Raw genomic sequence first — 13,936 nt, 5'->3', positions numbered from 1 at the left:
TGGCAGAGTAGAGTGATATGGAACTTGCCTCCTCCCACAAATACATCAAAAATACATCTACATGTGGAACAATTCTCGCAGAATACCTACTGAAAGCTTGCAGAAAATCTCATACAACCTAAGCTACAAGTAAGACTGCCACATAACCAGGCAGAATGAAGGGAAAAGGGAGAAGAGGAATCAGGATGAGACCTGCACCCCTGGGAGGGAACTGTGAAAGAAGAAAGATTCCCTCACCCTGGGAACCTCCTTCACTGGCTGGGAAGTCTGGTAGGACAGATAGGGAGCTTCAGAAGCTCAAGAGGAGAGTGCAGAGCTGGCTTACAGCCCTGCAAGATAAAGAGAGGCCAGCACAGACAGTCCGTGACACATCGCCACACTTCCCTGCCCCAGAGGCGCACCTGCTGACGTGCACAGCTACTCAGTGCTGATATTCAGGCTTCAGCAGACAGATCCAGGGAGGGGACTCAGTTTGGCTGCACAGAAACAGCCTAAGGGCCTGGAGTGTGGCCCAGCTGCTACCTGGGTTGTGCACAGGACAGAGCATAGGTCTGCTATAGGAGCCCCATTGTCAACACAGGAAGGGAGGGGTGGGGCGTGGGTTCACCATAGCAGCCTCATTATCAGCTTGCTCATAGTGAAGCGGGGTGCCAGTCACAGCAGGTTTTGCCAACTTTGTGGGTGTGAACACATGGAGGCAGGCTGAAATCTGAGCCGATTACTGGCACTCCCACAGTGGGCACAGGGACCAGCTTCTGCAGGTTTTCATGCCAGTGGCTCTGTGAGTGCACATGCCTGCCTAAAGGACCTCCAAGCCAATTACCGGCACTCCCCAGTGGAGGTGGCCACGGACAACAGTGCCAGCAATTGTGATCTTTGTTGGCGTGCACACCAGGTGGCAGGCGGCATCACAGAGTCACACTTACTAGCAAACAGCTCCTGGAGAGAACACACAGCAGCTCCTTTCCCAGAGGGAGCCCTCCAGTCCTGTCTACATCACACCACAGCTTAGAACTCTATCTGGAGGCTTCTACTCCAACAACTGGGGAGCAGACACTGCCCCCAACAGGTTTGTGACAACCACAAAGCAAAGAGGAAGCCCTGTGCAACATCCATTGCAGGCACTGGTCACCATGGCACCAGTCACACCCTCTATCAAGGGGACAAGGGCCAGCACACCCTGAGGAAAGATGTGGCAAGCATCCACGCTAAAAACAGACCTCACACCAAAATATTGGACTCATACAGTCTACAGAGGTTGCTCCCACATAAAAACAGCCCTTCAAGACCATAGTAGATAACTGTTTCTCTTAAATTCATAGAGTCAGAGCAATATAAGTAAAATGAAGAAGCAGAGGAACTACTCCCAATTAAAAGAACAAGAGAAATCCTCTGAAAGAACAGTGAAACAGACCTCTCCAGTCTACGAGACCCCAAGTTCAAATAGGTGGTAATAAAAATGCTGAAGGGATTAAGAAAAGACTATCAATAGAAATGCAGATCACTGTAACAAGGAGTTAGAAACTTTAAAGAGGAACTAATCAAAATTAAACAACTCAATTGCTGAGATGAAAACTGAGCTGAAGGCAATAAATAGCAAACTAAATAATGCAGAAGAATGAGTAAGTGATCTGGAAGACAGGCTAAGGGAAATCATCAAATCAGAATAGCAGGCAGAAAGACAAATTTTAAAAATGAAAGCAACATATGAGATCTATGGGATAAGTAAAGCACGTCAACCTACACATAATAGGAATCCCAGAAGGAGAAGAGAGAGAAAAGGGGATCAAAACTGTATTTGAAGAAATTATGGCTGAAAACTTCTCAAACCTAAAAAAGGAAACAGATATTCAGGTACAGAAAGCACAGAGGGTCCCAAACAAGATGAACCCAAACAGATCTACTCTAAGACATATCATAATTAAAATGGCAAAAGTTAAAGATGAAAAAGAGGATTCTGAAGGCAGCAAGGGAAAAACAAAGAGTCAGTTACAAGGGAGCCCCCATAAGGCTATCAGCTGATTTCTCTCCAGAAACTTGGTGGGCCAAAAGGGAGTGGCAAAATATATTCAAAGTCTTGAAAGGGAAAAATCTGCAACCTAGAATACTGTACTCTATCCAGCAAGATTATCATTTAGGATAGAAGGAGACACAAAGAATTTCTCAGAGAGGCAAAAACTTAAAGAATAAAGCAATACTAAACCTATCCTAAAGGAAATATTGAATGGTCTTCTCTAAATAGAAAAAAGCAAGAATCTATAGGAAAGGGGAAAATCTCAACAATTCATCAAAAAATAAAATACCTAAGAATAAACCTAACCAAGGAGGTGAAAGGCTTATACACTGAGAACTATAAAACATTGATAAAGGAAATTAAAGATGATTCAAGCAAATGGAAAGATATACCATGTTCTTGGATTGGAAGAATTAATATAGTTTAAATGGCCATACCACCCAAAGCAATATACAGATTTAATGTGATCTCTATCAAATTACCCATGACATTTTTCACAGAACTAGAACAAATTATCCTAGAACTTAGATGCAACCACAAAAGACCCAGAATTGCAAAAGTAATTTTGAGGAAAAAGAACAAAGCTGAAAGCATAACCTTTCCAGATGTCAAACAATACTACAAAACTACAGTAATCAAAACAGCATGGTATTGGCACAAAAACAGCCATATGGGTCAATGGAACAGAATAGAGAGCCCAGAAATAAACACACACACCTACAGTCAGTTAATATTTGACAAAGGAGGCAAGAATACACACTGAAGAAAAGACAGTCTCTGCAGCAAGTGGTGTTGGGAAAGCTGGACAGCCACATGTAAATCAATGAAGTAAGAGCACTCCCTCAAACCATATACAAAAATAAACTCAAAATGGCTTAAAGACTTAAATATAAGACATGACACTGTAAAACTCCTAGAAGAGAACATAGGCAAAACATTCTCTGACATAAATTGTAGCAATATTTTCTTAGGTCAGTCTCCCAAAACAAAAGAAATAAAAGCAAAAATAAACAAATGGGACTTAATCAAACTTACAAGCTTTTGCACAGCAAAGGAAACCATAAACAAAATGAAGAGAAAGCCTATGGATTGGGAGAAAATATTTGCAAATTGTGTGACTGATAAGGGCTTAATTTCCAATATATGCAAACAGCTCATATGACTCAATAAAAAAAAAAAAAAAAACAACCCAATCAAAAAATGGGCAGAAGACCTAAATAGACATTTCTCCAAAGAAGATGTACAGATGCCCATCAGGCACATGAAAAGAAGCACAACATCACTAATTACTAAAGAAATGCAAATCAAGACTACAATGAGGTACCACCTCACACAGGTCAGAATGGCCATCATCAAAAAGTCTACAAATAATAAATGCTGGAGAGGGTGTGGAAAAAAAGAGAACCCTCCTACACTGTTGGTGGGAATGTAAATTGGTGTAGCCACTATGGAAAACAGTATGGAGGTTCCTTAAAAAACTAAAAATAGAGTTACATATGATCCAGCAATCCCACTCCTGGGCATATATCTGGAAAAGACAAGAACTCTAAATCAAAAAGATACATACACCCCAATGTTCATAGCAGCACTATTTACAATAGCCAAGACATGGAAACAACTTAAGTGTCCATCAACAGATGAGTGGATAAAGAAGATGTGGCATATATATGGTGAAATATTACTCATAAAAAAGAATGAAATAATGCCATTTGCAGCAACATGGATGGACCTAGGGATTATCATATTAAGTGAAGTAAATCAGACAGAAAAGATAAATAATAGTATATGATAGCACTTATAAGTGGAATCTAAAAAATAGTGCAAATGAACTTATTTACAAAACAGAAACAGACTCACAGACATAGAAAACAAATTTATGGTTACCAAAGGCGAAGCAGAGGAGAGATAAATTAGGAGCATGGGATTAACAGACACACAATACCATATATAAAATAAACAACAAGGATTTACTGTATAGCACAGGGAACTATATTCAATATCTTGTAATAACCTATAATGGAAAATAATCAAAAACATATATATATAAATATATATATATATAACTGAATCACTTTGCTGTACACCTGAAAGTAACACAATATTGTAGATCAACTATACTTCAATAGAAAGAAATTTTTAAAAAGAAACAGGATAGAATTGTGCATAAAATAATTTCTCTTTGGTTCACAGATCTGTTTTCCTTATGTCTGATTGCCACACTTGTCTTCAGAATGTAATCTCAGAACTGAGGTTTAATTTAAAATTTTTACTATTTTTTCATCCAACTTGAATTCCTAAAACAATTTTAGTTATATTTTGCATTTTGGAAAGATCACTTCATGTTAAACATGATAATCAGATCAGTGGATTAGAATCTGCAACTCAGCTCTTTAAGGAAGAACTTCAGAAGGGACAAACGAATTATGACAGTAGAAAAGCAGAGCTGATGTGGGACAAGACAAAATGCAAGACTAAATTATGCTGAAAGTTATACTAAAGAAATTGACATAATTATGAAAGACTAAGGTGTTGCATCAGCAGTATCAAGCAGTAGGGGGTGGTTTATATTTCCCTCCTTTGTCATTAATCCTCTGCCCACCCTCAGCCCCCTCAGTCAAATACTTAATTTCCTAATTTATGAAGAAAAATTAGGACCAATTGGGAGAACAGGAGAATCAGAAAACTTCCATGTTTATCCATTCTCACAAGCAACTCATTAGTTTCAGAAATGTGTTTCTTCTCTAAAATTGCACTTCCCATCTTTCATAGAGCCTACTTCCCAAACTACCTCCTGCCATTTCTCTCACTCTCCACTGGACCTTTTTTTTTTTTTTTTTTCCCAAAACCCGGATTTTCCTTAAAAATAAAATTCCTTTACTTGATCTGTTCTTCCCTTCTAATCCTTTTCCAGAAAATTTATTCTACAGTGCCTCTACTCTTGTTACCAATTTTGTCCTTAATCATTTTAAATTTGGTGTCAGAATTAACGATTTTCTAAGGTTGAAAGGAAAAATTATGCCTCAAATTCCTCTACAGCGAAGATGTTAAGTATGCATGCATGTATCATGATTAAAAACTTTCATTGATGATGGGGGACCTTATTACCTATCGAGGCAATGTATTTCATCTCCAGACCATTCTATCAGATAGTTCTTTCCTATATGAAATAAAATTGTTGTTAAGGCAGGACAAGAAAATTTTGACATAAAATTCTCTCTCTGCCTTTTTTAAGCCACTACTCCCTCCTCTGCAGTGTGCATTGTACATCTGCAATATACATTAATTAGATCTCCTTAGAAGACACAGGAATGCCTGCTGGCCAAAAACAAGCAATATCTTCCTGGAGCCAGCAAGGTAACTCCTTAGAAGATAACATTCCTTTCTCAATCCTGTAAGGGGTCATGATGATCCACTATTTGCCTTGTTGGACTATGTAAACTGTCAATATGTTACTTTGTTGTCTCAAAAGCTTATATAACTGTGCTTTCACCTCTAATGGACAGAACAATCCTCAGAGCTTTCTGAAAGACTTTCCCAGGTTATAATCTTCAGCTTGACTAGAATAAAGTTATCCATTTCTTTCTTAGATTGACTGTTGATTAATTTTTTTTCGATGACACCAACACCTACACTGATTTAAAAATCTATTTCCCTGTTGTATGTATCTATTGGTCCAAACCTTGGAACAGTATTGTTAAAAAGAAAACCACAGGCCCAAAATGGAGTCACTTGACCCAGGCTCACATCAACAAACTGGGGCTTAATAACTAAACTAATTGCAGTTTCAGCCTTCTCTAGGAATGTAATCTTAACTGGTCAGTATGGAATTATCTGGTCAGCACCAGTGAGGTAATCTGCCACATAGACCCTTTTTGTTCCCAAAAGGAAAAGAACCTCACCCAAAACAATCCTTTTGTTTGTTTGTTTACGACTTCCTTGTCCTACCTTTAAAAACCTTTCCCTTTCTGTAGCCCTTTGGAGCCCCTCTCTAGTCACTAGATGAGATGCTGCCTGACTTATGAATCATTTAATAAAACCAATTAGATCTTTAAAATTTACTCAGTTGAATTTTGTTATTTAAGATTATGGAATAAATCTAATCTCTCTTCAATATGACAGCCCTTTATATGTTTCCAGGCAACTTCTGTTCCTGATGACTTATTTTTCCTGCTTCAACATACTCCCTCTTTCCTTCAATGGCTATTTAAGAAGAGGCATGATCTCTATTCCTCTTAAAGTATGGTACCCATAACTGTACACAGTGCTCCTAGTCTAGTTAGGTCTTACCGGCATGGTTGGGATATCTCTTCCCTTATAGTTAATATACTAAAAACCTATTTTTAGCAGTCACATTTCATTGCTGAATTGATATTTAAATATTACCTAAAAATCCTTTGTCTTTTTATATCTATGCTATTTTGCCTTATTTCTACTTGGGTTTTTAGGCCCATATGTAACAATTTGCCTTTATCTCTCTTAAATTAATTTTTCTAACTTCATCCCTAGTTCCAGTCATTCAATATAATTTTGATTCCTAAATCTGGAATCTCCCAGCTTTTCATCCACAAATTTCACAAAGTTGCTCTTGGTAATTTTATCCACCAACTTTTCATTTTACTAAATAAAATGTTGAGTGATTCTGGGCCAAAGTCTGGAAAATGCCACAGGCTTCCTCCCATTAACTTGACAAAGCTCAATTAATCATCACTATTTAGGTACACCCATTCATCTAGTCACTAATGAACATAATTGAAATATTTTTAGTGTTTACATATTATTTATCATAAAGAATATGAAATCTACAAGTTTAATCAAAATAATTTCTATGTCCAGGTCAGTTTTTAAAGTATTGGCTTGTTTTTTCAATCTGAAATATGTATTTAGGGACTTCCCTGGTGGTGCAGTGGTTAAGAATCCACCTGCCAATGGAGGGGACACGGGTTCAAGCCCTGGTCCAGGAAGATCCCACATGCCACGGAGCAACTAAGCCCATGTGCCATGACTACTGAGCCTGTGCTCTAGAGCCCGCAAGCCACAACTACTGAGCCCGCGTGCCACTGAGGCAAGAGATCGATGGGCTCCAGGCTAGGCATTTACAACCGGCCTCCTGTTCACACCTCCTGGGGTGAGAAGAAGATGAGCTCCAGGCTGGACATTCATTACCAGCTCCCTGTTTACATTTCCTGAAGAAAGAGACAAACGGGCTCCAGACTACATATTTGTGACCAGACTCCTGTCTATATTTCGAGATCTGCACTTCGATATAAGAAACAACAACAGGAATAGGGTAGATAACCGGACATTGGACACTTTTATGGCAAGGACAGAGAGGGGGTAAGCGCTGTTAAAAGATCAAGAGGTCATACATTTCCCATCCTTAGGGCAAGGGAAACATTGCACATGTGCAGAAAGGTTCCTTGGTGGCCAAAAAGGAGGGGGCACCACCCCATAATATGTGATGCTAAGGCCGCCCCATACGCCTCTGAATTGCAATCCATCTTGGAAAAAAGTTGAGCACACATGTTGGGGAGGGTCCTAAGGTAGGTCAGGTGTGGGAAAAGAAACCAGATAATTAGTCAAAGGTAAACAAAGACCGGGAAGAACTGCCCTATATAAATGACTTAACCGCCTGTTTACTGCACGCCTCCTCATTAGGGAGGATGCCCACGCCCTTTCTCTCCGGGTGTGCATCTCTGCCTTGCTTCTATCTTAACTAAACAAACAGTTTCTTTGTGTGCTCTCCCACTTGTTGTTGTGCTACATCTCTAATAATAAACTTTGTACCTGTTTCTACAGCTTTGCCTCCGTGAGAAATGCATTTTTCACTGGGGGCAAAAGCCAGGGGGTGTGGTGGCTAGGACTCCTGGTTTTCATCCAGGCTATCCAGGTTCAGTTCCTGCGCAGGGGATTAATATGTTGCTTCATGCCACCATTTACTGCTGCCTCTCCAAGATCACCACAACTACTGAAGCCCGCACGCCTAGAGCCCGTGCTCCGCAACAAGAGAAGCCACCGCAATGAGAAGCCCACGCACTGCAACGAAGAGTAGCCCCCGCTCGCCGCAACTAGAGAAAGCCCGTGCACAGCAGTGAAGACCCAAGGCAGACAAAACTAAATAAATAAATGTGTATTTCAGTGTAAGCACACTTTTCTTTTTTTTTTTTGGCAAGGAGTACATTAAAATATTAAAAGAGACATGTCTCCTCTCCTTTCATAGAAACAATATGGTATTGCTCAGGCCCTGCTTATAAAATCTAGGTGCAAGACATTATGGCCACCAAAATCTCACAATTTAAGGATACCAATTGTATAAAGAATCCTCAAGTTTAATTTAATTTATCTAAAAAAAATTAAGAAAATTAAAGACTAAAGAGAAGACAATTTTAAAATATAAATAATACTCTTAGAGAGATTTGAGTGGATATATCTTTAAAACTAGAAGTTACTGTGAAACAGAAACAACTAGAAAATTTTTAAACTAGGATCCTCAAACTAATAATCCAGAAGCTGTTCATTCTTGAAAACTGTACCACTTCTTATTCAACTACTGACCTAGGTAGTTTGTTATGGTAGATAACCAGTCCAAAGTTCCAACTTCCATCACCTTTGGTTGATTCCTTTTTGCAGATATTCAGAAACCCTGAGGGAACTTATCAACAGAATAGCTGCAAGTACTTTTCATTTCCTGTTTGAAGTCTCTTCCCCTCACTAAGATCACTGAGCTCTCTCACCTTACCCTCCCTCCCTCATATTTGTTTCTGAGGCATTCTCCAAGTAGTTTACAACACTCAAAGTGTTGAAAAAAAGGATGCACTCACTAAGAAAGGCTCTAACTGGCAGGATGACCACCAGCCTTGTTTCCACCTCTGCCCCTTAGTAGAATGGCACAAAGTTTAAAAGGGTAAGGGGAATAAAAGGTTGAAAAATTGTCTCTATTATTGGGGGGATAGTCTTATCACAAACAAAGGAGAGATATTTCACCCAGGCACCCTACAAAGGTTAAATGACTCAAAATTCTAAATGTCTTCTATTCCCAGAAGTGAGTTAACAGTTTAGAATTTTAGGCTCATTATGAGCCATGGAGCTGAATCTACCCTAAGGGAGGAAGGTGGAAACTAGTCCTGGGAGCCTGGCCCACTTATCTGTTAAACGCAAAAGGCTCAGAGCCTAAGGCCCATGAAAATATTTTAAATTTAATTTCTTTTAAAATTAGGAGGAAAAAAATGAATATAACAACAACTAATACGAGCAGTTGTAAATATACATTTTTAAATAGTTTTTATGTATGGAGAAGCCTATGAAAGTCCTAAAGCAGCTCTAATTGAGCAGCAGCTTTCTTGATGCTCTGAGGATAGATGGTGGTTTGGGAAGTTTTCTTGGGTTGAAAAGACTGGACCCTTGCAAACACAGCACTCCAAAGGAACCAGGATGGGGGTTTGGGGCAGGAGAGTGGATAGCAATTGATAGTTGGGCTTGTCCAGGTGAGGCAGGACCAGTACCCAATATCACCAGCATATAGCAGAAAGAGCAAGTGGAAAGACAGTGAGTACCACAGGTTAAAGGTATGGTCTTTGGAGCATGAGCATTCTCCCTATTCTGCCTGCCAGGTTGGGCATAAATTTTAGGATCCTGAAGAAAGAGTAAGATTCAGAATTCCCACCAACCCTATCAGTATGGAGGTTCCTTAAAAAACTAAAAATAGAACTACCAAATGACTCAGCAATCCCACTACTGGGCATATACCCTGAGAAAACCATAATTCAAAAAGAGTCATGTACCAAAATGTTCATTGCAGCTCTATGTACAATAGCCAGGACATGGAAGCAACCTAAGTGTCCATCATCAGATGAATGGATAATGGAGATGTGGCACATATATACAATGGAATATTACTCAGCCATAAAAAGAAACGAAATGGAGTTATTTGTAGTGAGGTGGATGGAGTTAGAGTCTGTCATACAGAGTGAAGTAAGTCAGAAAGAGAAAAACAAATCCTGTATGCTAACACATATATATGGAATCTAAAGAAAAAAAAAAAAAAAAAAAAAGGGCTTCCCTGGTTTTGCAGTGGTTGAGAATCCGCCTGCCAATGCAGGGGACACGGGTTCTAGCCCTGGTCTGGGAATGTCCCACATGCCGCAGAGCAACTAGGCCCGTGAGCCACAACTACTGAGCCTGCGCATCTGGAGCCTATGCTCCGCAACAAGAGAGGCCGCGATAGTGAGAGGCCCACGCTCCGTGATGAGTGGCCCCCGCTTGCCACAACTAGAGAAAACCCTCACACAGAAACGAAGACACAACACAGGCAAAAATTAATTAATTAATTTTAAAAAAATAAATAAAGGTCATGAAGAACCTAGTGGTAAGACGGGAATAAAGACACAGACCTACTAGAGAATGGACTTGAGGATATGGGGAGGGGGAAGGGTAAGCTGTGACAAAGTGAAAGAATGGCATGGACGTATATACACTACCAACGTAAAATAGATAGCTAGTGGGAAGCAGCCGCATAGCACAGAGAGATCAGCTTGGTGCTTTGTGACCACCTAGAGCGGTAGTATAGGGATGGTGGGAGGGAGGGAGATGCAAGAGGGAAGAGATATTGGAACATATGTATATGTATAACTGATTCACTTTGTTATAAAGCAGAAACTAACACACCATTGTAAACCAATTATACTCCAATAAAGATGTTGAAAAAAAAAAAGACAATTACAGATTACAAAGAGAGCTAAAAATTAAATGAACAAGGTCTCGTGAGAAAGAATTTGTGTGTGAGGTGGAAAAAATTAATTTGCTTGAGGTGGTAGGAAACACATCTCTTAGCAAGTGGCACTTCACATTGCAATACTATGGAGGGGAATAAGCCAGCCATGCTGATGAGTGGAGGAAGAGCTTTCCAGGCAAAAAGAAGAGCTGGGGGCAATATGGAGAAGGGTGGTATGAGATAGTCGGAGGATAAATACAGTCCAGAACCTGAAGTGCATTTAGGAGTTTAATTTTATTCTAAACATGATGGAAAACGGCTGAAGAGTTTTAAGGAGAAATTTATGCCCACTGATGGCTCGGTGAAGAGTGGATTGTGGAGGAGGGGAGAGGCAAAAATGAGACTCCCCTCAGAAGGCCTGGATTAGAGTGGGACAGTTTAGACAGAGAGATGAATAGATTCAATATGCATTTTAGAGTTAGAACCAATACAATTTAGTGATGGATTATATATGAGGGAAGGGAAGAATTAAGGATTACTACTAGGTTTTGAACCTGAGTAGTTTAGTAGATAGGAAAGAGAATAGGAAGAAATTTTTTTTGATTTGATTTGGTTTTGGTTAATGCTTGGTTTGTGGGAATGGAATAAAGAGATCTGTTTCGGATATAATAAATTTGAGAAGACTTTGGGCATCCACTTGGAGATATCAAGTAGGCAGTTGTCTGGAAATCATGAAAGAGCACCAGACCAGAGATTTAAATGTGAGAGAGATGATTAGCAGAGAGATGATCTTTTCAACTGGAATGGTTAAGAATAACATAGCAGCTAATTTTTTTTGAATGCTTACTCTGTACAAAGCTTATGTTATCAAATGTTTTAGCAAATGTCATTAATTCGGAAAACACCAGGAAGGTAGTACTACGATTATCCCTACAATATAGATGAGGAAACTGAGATTAGGAGAGATTATGGAGGTATAAGTGATTTTCCCTAGGTCACCCAGATATTAATTTGCAGATTCTAGGAAGAATTCTGCTGAATCAAACAGCAGAACCACCTGACCTCCTTAATCAGCTCTTGAACCCTTTCTATTACTAAATAGATTCTTCCTCTTTCATTTGCAAAATCCTTGATGACACATTTGAGCAGCTGCTATAAAGAAACCCAACACTGTATTATTTTACACTAAAATAAATGTCATCCAAACCAAAAGGGGGAATACCAACTATGAGCAAGACTCACAGATAAATCAGTCATTGGTGGTATCAGAATTAATCCATCTTTATTGGGCCCCTTGTGTAGAAATTTATGTGTTGGGACTATGCAGCCTAGAAAGAATTACAATGTGGACCTGAGTTCTCAAGTTACCTATATTATAGTTGTAGAGGAAAATTCACACAGGACAGTAAAAAACGATGATAGATAGATAGATAGATAGATAGATGATAGATAGATAGATAGATAGATAGATAGATAGATAGATAGATAGATAAATGTAGGGATATATATGCCAAAGGGTGGCAGACACATTGAGTCATTAAACAAAATTTACTGAAATCCTCTGTGTGCCAGTCACTGTTCAAGGACTTAGCATATAGGTATATCAGGAAACAAGACAGACACATGCACAAGTCTCTTTAGTCTTTTTAATCTCTGACAGCCCACTCACCCTTCCCAGATATTTTACATGCATATCACACGCTGTGTGATCTCAATTTCAGAGTGGTCTTCAGAGACAAAGAGCCCAGCTGGCAAAGTACATTCAGAAAGAAAGACCCAGACTGTACCTTTTAAAACCAAAATTATTATTTTTGCATTATTCCCCAGCTTTCGACTAGAATGCTCTTCTTTATTATTATTATTGCTTCATGAATTTTGCCAAATGGTGGACTTAAACAAAAAGATATGTTGAAGACCTAACCCCTGGAATCTATGCAAGTGACCTTTTTTGGAAAAAAGATCTTTGAAGGTGTCATTAAACTAAGAAAGTTGAGATGAGGCCATCCTAGATTGACTCGATGGGCCCTAAATCCAATGACAAGGTGTCCTTATAAAAGATAAGAGAAGACACAGATGGAAGAGGATAAGGCTATGTGAAGACAGAAGCAGAAACTGGAGTGATGTACCCATAAGCCAAGGATGCCACAAGCCACCAAAACCTGGGAGAAGCAAAGAACGATTCTCCCCGATAGCCTTTGGAGGAAATGTGGTCTTGTGGACAACATAATTTTGGACTTCTGGGCTCCAGACCTATGAAAGAATAAACTTCTGTTTTGTTCCTAAACCACCAAGTTTTTGGCAATGCGTTAGTGGCAGCCCTAAGGCCCTAATACACTCCATTTTAAAAAATAGACTTTATATTTTTACTATAGTTTATGATTTCTAGAAAATATGAGAAAATAGTACATAGAATCCCAAATACCCTGTACTCAGTTTTCCCTATTATTAACATCTTATATTAGTATGATACATTTGTTACAATTAATGAACCAACATATATATATTATTATGTACTAAAGTCTACAGTTGATTCGGATTCCTTTAGTTTTTACCTAATGTCCTTTTTCTGCTCCATGATCTCATCCAGAATAACACATTACACTTAGTCCTGTCTCCTTAGTCTTTTGCGCATTTTTTGATCCAGTAATTCAACATCCAAGAATCACTCTAAGGTAATAATCATAGGTGTGTGTGAAGATTAAGCCACAATGATGTTCACTGAGGCATTGTCTAAAAATTATTGAGGAGTCAAAGACCTTTTGCTTATATGGCGTTATATCTATCCATAGTATTTGCTATAGTGGAAATTAAAACTGAGGGAAAAAATCATTTTAAAATAACAATAATATGCCCATGACTTCTTGATGAAAAATAATTATATTTTCCAAAATGAAAAATAATTGATGAGAAGAGTGACATTGTTTTATATTTTTGCAAATGTTTTAATATTTAAAGAAGATAAATAGAAGAGTGTTGGGTTCCCATATATGTATTCAATCAGTTGCAAAATCACATATCATGTAGCTTCTGGAAATCTCCTCTGTGAGAGTAAGAAATGCAATAACATCTTAGAATTATAATGAAAATATGTCTGACCCCCTGAAAGGGTCACAGGGAGTCTCATTGTCATACTTTGAGAAATGCTGGCCTAAAACAACAAAAACTGTGAAACATAAAAATATCAAATAATATAGGATATCATTAAATGATCCTCC

Source organism: Balaenoptera acutorostrata, chromosome 17, assembly GCF_949987535.1.
Source record: "Balaenoptera acutorostrata chromosome 17, mBalAcu1.1, whole genome shotgun sequence".
In the NCBI taxonomy this organism is placed as follows: domain Eukaryota; kingdom Metazoa; phylum Chordata; class Mammalia; order Artiodactyla; family Balaenopteridae; genus Balaenoptera; species Balaenoptera acutorostrata.
This window is presented reverse-complemented; position numbering follows the sequence as displayed.